The following is an 8,482-nucleotide window of genomic DNA, read 5'->3' on the forward strand; positions in this document are numbered from 1 at the left end:
ACATCAGACGGAACAGCCCACGGAGGGAGTGTTACAGACGTCCGCTAGCACTAGGTCCGGTTAGAGCTATCTATGATAGTTCATGTGTTGTCCCGGCCTAAAGGCCTGTTTATAGTCGAGCCTGGCTCCGCTTCACGAGCCTCCGCTGTCCGCGCGCGCAACTCCCCAAACGGACGAGACGTTTATACTTGACGCGTTCGCCGTTGAGATATTCTTTGAAACGACAGGGGGAGCACAAACGAAATCGTCCTGTAAATCTGCAGGAAGTAGAAGAAAAGTAGGAATTTTACCGGAATTACGTCAGATCATCAGGGAAATTTAGGATAAATTTAGGACTATTAAAAAAAGGGGCGAAAAAGGAGATGGAATGTTCACCCACTGCATGCCACAAAACGTGGAGATGTAGAATACATCGCTCTTGTGAAGCAGATGTGTGTGATGGACGGGGAAATCCATTTCAAACTATTGTTTGTTGATTTATTACATTTTTACATCAAAAACTTTTTGTTCATTCTTTCATTTCTGTGCATAATGCAGACACATTTCTACATATTGTTGGTGAGGGACTGCTAAATGTACATTGCCATAGATTAACCCATTGGATGTCTTTGCTCTTTTGAACTGTTCTTATATCTTCTCATTTTATAAAACAATGTTTATAAATATTGTTTTATTCTGAATACAATATAAAACAGACACACTTATGATTAAAGATGTCTGTACAGGCGTACATGTTCAGCCAAAATCTCTTCAAAGCTTTCATGTTGACTGCGGCGCCGCGCAAACTGTTCGCACGAGTCACAAAAAATGTCGTGCACGCCGCTACGCGAAATGAGTTCGCGCGGACACAAAGCGAACTTCCGCTAACTCCGCGATGACGTCATATTTGCCGCGTGCACCCAGGCGAACTAGCGACTGCGTCGAGTATAACCAGCCCTTAAGGGGGAAGGCTGCTCTGTCCAGCCGACCCCCAGGGGGTGCTTGCTTAATGATGGATGGAATGCCTTTTCTAAACCAGTGGTTGGGTAAGAAGGAAGGTGTTTGGGGTTTAGCTGATGTCGAAGGGGTCCTGGGCTGCCGGGAAGCAGACATTGCGCGAGATCTTGGAGGCATCTTGGCGTCCGAGTCACCAAAAAATGTGGTTTACCTTCGCAGAGGTCCCCATATCACTAACGCCGCTAACACTGGGGACAAAGAAAGACAATTTAAAGCGGAATGAAACCATTTGCCACATTCCCTTTTAGGCATATGGTGTCCTCGTTGGGGGAGCACTCCATCCTCCTCGTTGGGACTCCTTTGAAGTTGGATCGTAATGGTCAAGGTGACAGGTGGGTCTTATTGGTCCTCCATGCTGTGGTGCACTGGCAGTGGATCGATCTCGATGAGGTAAGTTTCCCATGCAGTGCAGCCCTCTGGGTCGTCAGACGGGTGTGGTCTGCTCCAAGGTCTCTCGGGGGGTCCTGTCGGATGCATGGGTGGAGCACCAGTGTAGTCATACCGGTGACATCTCCGTTGACAGGCCTGTCATTGTGATGCGGTTGGGTGCCCTCTAGAGTCAGCTCTGGGTCGTGTTCAGAGACAGGGAGGAGAACAGGATTTTTAACAGTATTTTGCTTAGCATAGGCCTTATGGGCTAGGTCCTGCAGCTGTTGAGTGTTCGTGGTGCGGGGGCATGCCATAACTCCTAAGTGGTGACTCACACTACGATACATGTTGCGCAGGAAAAGAGTTCTTAAGTTAAAATCCTCCTCTATTTCTGGCCCCAAAGTAGGTTCGTCTGAGTCTGTTATAATAAATCTGTGGGGTTTCGAGACGGCCCTGTTTAAGGTCCATGGCAGCAACCATGGCTCTTCCCCCCATTGGTTCAGCTTGAAATTGATAGGCGCACTTTAGTTCTCTTTGCACGGTATCAAATTCAGATTGGAGTTGGTCGTGTTGCTGAGCCAAGGCTTGGGCTTCAGCTGGGCTGCTTGAAAGTGTTTCTCAGAGGCTTTGGCTTTTGCCTCTCTCTCTTTCAATTCGGTTTCAGCTCATTTTAAAAGTGTCTCTGCTTGTTGGAGCCTGCATTCCAGGTCCTCACGGGCCTGCTTTTCCAACCGTTCTCTGTGCTCTGTGTCTGTACAGAGGTCGATTACGGTATCTTGGAGCCTTTGCACCTCCTCCTTTAGCTCTGGGTGCTGCTCATCCGATGTCGGCTTCTGGGCCTCCAGGGTCAGTTGATCTAGGCGGTTCTGGGCGTCTGCCTGGTTCCTGCGAGCCTGAAGTTTTAGTGCTGCTGTCTCTTGTTCCCAGAATGGTGACGTTTCCGTCACTCAGCTTCAACTGGACGATGAGGTTGTGGGCAAAGGCACCGCTGATCCTACCCAGCTCCTTGTGGGTGTTGCTCTGTGTTGGATCGGGGGCCATCAGCCGGTTCAAATCATCAGCCAGCTGCTCACGGCTCAGGTCCTGTAAGTCCCTGGTCGACCAGGGAAGGAGGGCCTCCGTCATTGCGGTGAGCCAGACCTCTAGCTGGTCCCAGTGGGTGGCAGTGCTGGAGGATCTGGACATGCTAGCACACTGGGTCGAGTTCGAGTACTGGGTTTCCTACTTACCGAAGAGGGAACGAAAAGTTCAGTAGACGATTTACGCTTAATAATTTGTTAATGTCATGGTATATTGAACAGAAGCTGCTCTTTGTAAATAATTTTGATCTGTTTTGGGAGCGACCAAGGCTTTTCCGCCCCGACGGCCTGCACCCCAACAGCAATTATATAGACCAGCTCATCAAGACCAGATGATTCCTTCAAACTATCCAAACTGGCAGAGTGCATCAAGGACATAAAAAACTGGATGACTAGTAATTTCCTTCTTTTAAACTCTAGCAAAACCGAAATATTACTTATAGCACCAAAAACACCTAAACAGCATATCTCAGATAACAGCCTGAAAATTGAAGGTTACAATTGCGCTGTTACTCCAACAAATACAGTTAAAGACCTAGGAGTCATATTAGAGGGCAACCTGTCATTTAAAAATTACATCTCAAATATCACAAAAACAGCCTTCTTCCACCTTAGAAATGTTGCCAAATTAGGAAATATTGTTGCTGACGCAGAAAAGCTTATTCATGCATTTGTGACCTCAAGACTTGACTATTGTAATGCTCTACTTAGTGGTTGTCCTGTACCATCAATAAACAAACTACAGTTAGTTCAGAATGCAGCTGCCAGAGTTCTTACCAGCTCAAGAAAATACGATCACAAAACCCCAGTTTTATCATCTCTTCACTGGCTACCCATAAAGTATCGTATTGATTTAAAAATTCTTTTAATTACTTACAAAGCTTTAAAAGGTTTAGCCCCTACTTACTTAACTGAGCTTTTATCACATTACAACCCATCACGCTCTCTACGATCTCAAAACTCAGAACTTTTGATGACACCCATGTGGCACCCCTTGCGCAATCAGCGTCGCCAGGGAAACAGACGAGACACAGCTGACGATCGTCAAGGCAACAAGTAAAGGAGCATAAAAGCCAGCAGAACATAAGACACGGGAGAGACTTATACTCCCATTCAAGCCGCAGCTTACCTACATGTCTTCTGTTCTCCAGGCTCGGACGATTGACGATCGACAGCTCTCACGGGAACCCACATTGAAGGCACGACTGCACGGTGGACGAATTAGCACTTGGGCACGGAGATCACGCAGAACTGGAAGAAGCATTCCCAGAACTAGCACTCCCACGCCTGGCATCCACTAACCACCGGACCTTGCACCGAGCACTCCATATATCACTTCTAATAAATTACCCTGCCGGGGGTAAGAAAACTGTCTGTTGTGTTTGTGTCGTCTCTCCACCTGTCACACCTAGGATAACTGAATCCACTAAAGGGGTCAAGCTTTCTCATACGTAGCACCTTAACTCTGGAATAGCCTTTCTGATACGATCCGAGGGTCAGAACTATTTCGTTGGTTGTAGGGATTCATCTGCTGGGGCTGTGTGGGTCCAGTTTTGCCTTGTTTTGTGGTCGGTGTCGGACAACAGAGGAATAAAGTTACAACATGCCATTACTATTTTCCCTGGTTGTTCCTCTGTTTTCTGGTGTCAATCGTGGAATGGGACCGGGTTGAACCTGCATGGTTTTCGGTGAGTGGGACTTTCTGGGTTGCAGATAGTGGGCTCTCCCTCTTCCTCGTGGATATTTGCTCGGTGGCTTTTGGTCGGGGTCACTGAGTGCAGCTATGACACGTCAGAGGGGATCTGGCCCTTCCGGTTTTTTTCCCATTAATCAATCATTGGAGTTTGGGTTCCTCGCAACAGAAGGGCAGTGTTGGCTTGCTCACTGGGAGACTGCATTTATATATTTATTTATTAATTAGATATTATTTATAAGACTGATCTTGCTTGTTCTATAAACACCATGCATTGTGCTGTGTTTTACCTTTTCTCTTTTTCCTGTTTGCCCCTGTAAAGCTACTTTGGAACAATGCACATTGTGAAAAGCGCTATATAAATAAACTTGAATTGAATTGAACAGCGGTAAACAACCCAGGTCCCTCGCCCTACGCGCCATTAAGGTGCGACCACTCAAACAGTTACAACTCTCAGCCCAACCTGGCCGTACCAATTGGGTGACCGACTGGCGGGCACAGAGAAAATTGGGGTTTTACCCGGGGGTGCCACTCGCAACAGACATAGCCGTAGCCGCAACAGACTTCCCGCTAAATCGCATTTCCCAACGTTATATACCCCAAAATTGCTCCAGTGCACCAGCCAGCGCTATTGGTCCCCCACTAAACATAGGAGTGCCAGTGGCTGAAAGTCTCCGGGCAATCCACCATGAGTGCCAGGCACGCCAAGAGAGCCGGATCCACTCACCAGGTGCCACTGAGGAGAGCCTTCAGTTCACTACCTAAGTGCCCTAGGGGAAGTGCTACCTATAAGGAAACACGAAGGGTGAACAGGGGTAGAATTAATGGCATAGCTGGAAATACACAGAGAGGGGCAAACCAAAACGGTAAAGGGTCAAATATTTAATCCATGAATTAAAACATTTAATACTTTAATCAAATTAAATTAATGATGTTTCTAGGTAGGGGGCAGTATAGGGAGTAATGAGGAATGAAAAACAAATAAACCTACAATGTTGAAAACTGAAAACAAAATAAAAACAAGTAACCTGAAAACTAATTATTATTATAATAATAATTAATTAAACTGAAAATCAAAATCAAATAAGTAAATAAATAAAAATAAACGGAGAAGTCAAAACAACAAAATGGAAAGGAGAGAAGGAAAAGGAAGGAAGAGACTGACTGAGAGGACCTAAAAGGTGCTGTAGCAATTGCTGTAGAAAAGAATTTACATCTAAAATAAACGTCAAAACACAAGTCAACCAATTATTTTTCTGAACTGGGTCTACAAGAGAATTATGTTGCAGAATTTGACGTCAGATGATATAACTTCAAATCGCCAGCTTGGTGGCGTCACAGATGGTGACGTTCGATCTCGGCGGATCTGAGCTACGCGGAAGCGGTGTTTATTTAGTTGAACACTCATTGGAAAATGCATCTAATGGGTCCACCCATCTAAGGCTATAAAAAACACAAGAGAAATAATACCCCTGGAGTCTGGGAGAGCGGGGGCGCAAGATGACTCATCAGTGGATCACATGGCAAAAGATCTGGGAATGGAAATGACAAAGAACCAAGAGATAAGCACAGCAGAAGTTGGAACAACAGGACACAAACTACGTGTATGGATTTGCGGCAGGACAAAGGTAACATCAGAGAAAGCTCTTAAAATCAATCAGGGCAGGAAGAAGTGCCTGAGAGAGCTTAGTGAGGGGCCTCGCATTAACCAATACTTCACAAGAGGTAGGGCAAATCAGTCGGGTGAAGCCCAGTGGCAGGACAAGCTTCACAGCCCCAAGAGTATCAGAACCCCAGACGAAGCCCAACCAGGCATTAATTTAACAGCAGTTAGCAACCCGAAACTACCCAGCCGCACCAATCATTAGAAAGGAAAATGGATCGAAGAAGACCTCAGATACTTTGGCCTCAATCCTGCAACAAAGAATGGGAAACCATTGACTCGGATCTCATCCAGCTTTTAGCAGGCCTAAAAGAAGATGTTGAAAAGAAACTACAGAAGATGGGTGGATCATCTACACCTATGGGGTTGAGAGATTTGGAGTGAAAAGCAATTACCCAAGGTAACAGAAGGAGTTGACGGTCCAACCTAAGTCCAGGAGACAAAAAGAAATCGACAGACTTGTCAGAGAAAGGAGGAGCCTGAGGAAACAGTAGAAGAAAGTCACAGAAGAGGGAGGGAAGGAAGGGCCTAGAGGAACTACAAGGAAATATTAAAAGTCACCTGGCCTCGTTGCGAAGAGCAGATAGCTTGAGAAAGCAACATTAGAAGAAGGAGCAAACCAGGACTGCTTTCTACAAAGATCCTTACAAGTTCGTCAGTAGCATCTTTAGAAAGGAAAAACTTGGACCCTTAAAGTACCTATAACAGATATCGAGGAACCCCTACGGAAAATGTATTCTGACAATCAGAGGCATGAGTCAATCTACATTGCCACCAATTCAGCTACCAGAACACCAGATAGACAGAAGGCCCCCTAAATGAAGCGAAGTTGAGTCTGGAGTAAAACGGGCAAGATCAGCTTCATCTCCTGGATCCAACGGTAGTCCATACAGCAGGGTTCCTCAAATCTTACCCTGGAGGGCCGGAGCACTGCAGAGTTTAGCTCCAACCCTGATCAAACTTGCATACCTGTGATTTTCTAGTGATACTGAACAACTTGATCAGTTTGCTCAGGTGTGTTTGATCAGGGCTGGAGCTAAACTCTGCAGTGCTCCGCCCCTTCAGGGTAAGATTTGAGGAACCCTGCCATACAGGATCTACAAGAAAGCTCCTGGGGTGTTGAGGTACCTTTGGAGATTAATGGCTGTGGCATGGAAAAAAGCAGGTGATACCAAAGGTCTGGAGAAGGGCAAGAGGCATACTGATCCCTAAGGGGAAAAACTCCTCAACTATTGATCAGTTTCGCCAAATTAGCCTATTGAATGTGGAAGGTAAGATTTTCTTTACATTGTGGCCAATAGACTTCAGATAGAATTTCTGAAGAGAAACAACTTCATTGACACTTCGGTGCAGAAGGCAGGCATAGGGGGTTTCTCTGGATGTTTGGAACATGCTAACATCATCTGGCACCAATTGCAAATGGCGAAATAGGAGAAGAAAGACCTGCATGTGTTTTTTCTAGATCTTGCCAATGCCTTTGGATCAGTGCCACATGAGCTGCTGTGGACAGCCTTTGACTTCTTCCACTTTCCAGATCAGGTAACAAAGCTGATTAAGGCATATTTTCAGGATCTCCAATTTTGAATTATCAAACAGGATGGTACCACCGTGTGGCAACAGCTGGAGGTTGGCATAATGGCAGGTTACACAATTTCACCACTAGCTTTCACAATGGCAATGGAAATAATAATCAGAGCATCGCGTTGGGTGGTTGGAGAACAGCTTTGAAAAATGGGTTGCGCCTACCTCCAATCAGGGCATACATGGATGACATGACAACCATCACAAGAACCAAAGCATTTACAAAGCGGCTGCTTGATAAGCTCCAAGAGAACATAAGTAGGGCACAAATGGAGGTCAAACCAAGCAAATCCTGCAGCATTTCTATCGTTAAGGGCAGGTTACCAATGACATGTTCTATATTAAGGGTGAGCCCATACCAACAATCACGGAAAAGCCCATCAAAAGCCTTGGACGGTGGTACACCACGGACCTTTAAGATGCCGAACAGGTGGAACAACTCAGCAAGAGACAGCTAGTGGATAAATAAAACAGCTCTTCCTGGGAAGCTGAAACTCTGGTGCTTCCAATTTGGCATATTGCCACGCCTGATGTGGCCAGTTTCAATGTATGAGCTCACCATGTCTAACACCAATAACCTGGAGAGATTGGTGAGTACACAAGTAAGGAAATGGCTTAGGCTACCAAGATGTCTTAGCAACATACTGCTGTGCGGGAATGGAGCTCTCTCTCTTCCCATTTCAAGCCTTGTGGAGGAATATAAATGCACCAAGAGAAGGTTAGAGGTGACGCTCAAAGAATCCTGTGATCCCTGTGCAAGAGATGCTGCTCCAACAGTAGCGACAGGAAGGAAATGGAACCCAACAGCAGCGGTAGGAGATAAGGACATTGAGGGACAAGTGCAACATGGCAGAGGGGGAAAAGCGTCACCAAAGGAACAGCGTCACCTGGTAGTGGAGGAGAATCGGCATCAAAAGGAAGCAAGTAGATGCGCCAGAGCAGTCTCTCAAGCCCAGCAAGGCCATTGGATGAGGTGGAAAGGCATTAAAAGGCGCAAAATAACTTGGAATGAGTTGTGGAGTATGGAAACAAACAGGCTAAGTTTTATCATAACAGCTTTATATAATGTGCTGCCATGACCAACAAATCTGCATGTTTGGA

Source organism: Triplophysa dalaica, chromosome 16, assembly GCF_015846415.1.
Source record: "Triplophysa dalaica isolate WHDGS20190420 chromosome 16, ASM1584641v1, whole genome shotgun sequence".
Lineage (NCBI taxonomy): Eukaryota > Metazoa > Chordata > Actinopteri > Cypriniformes > Nemacheilidae > Triplophysa > Triplophysa dalaica.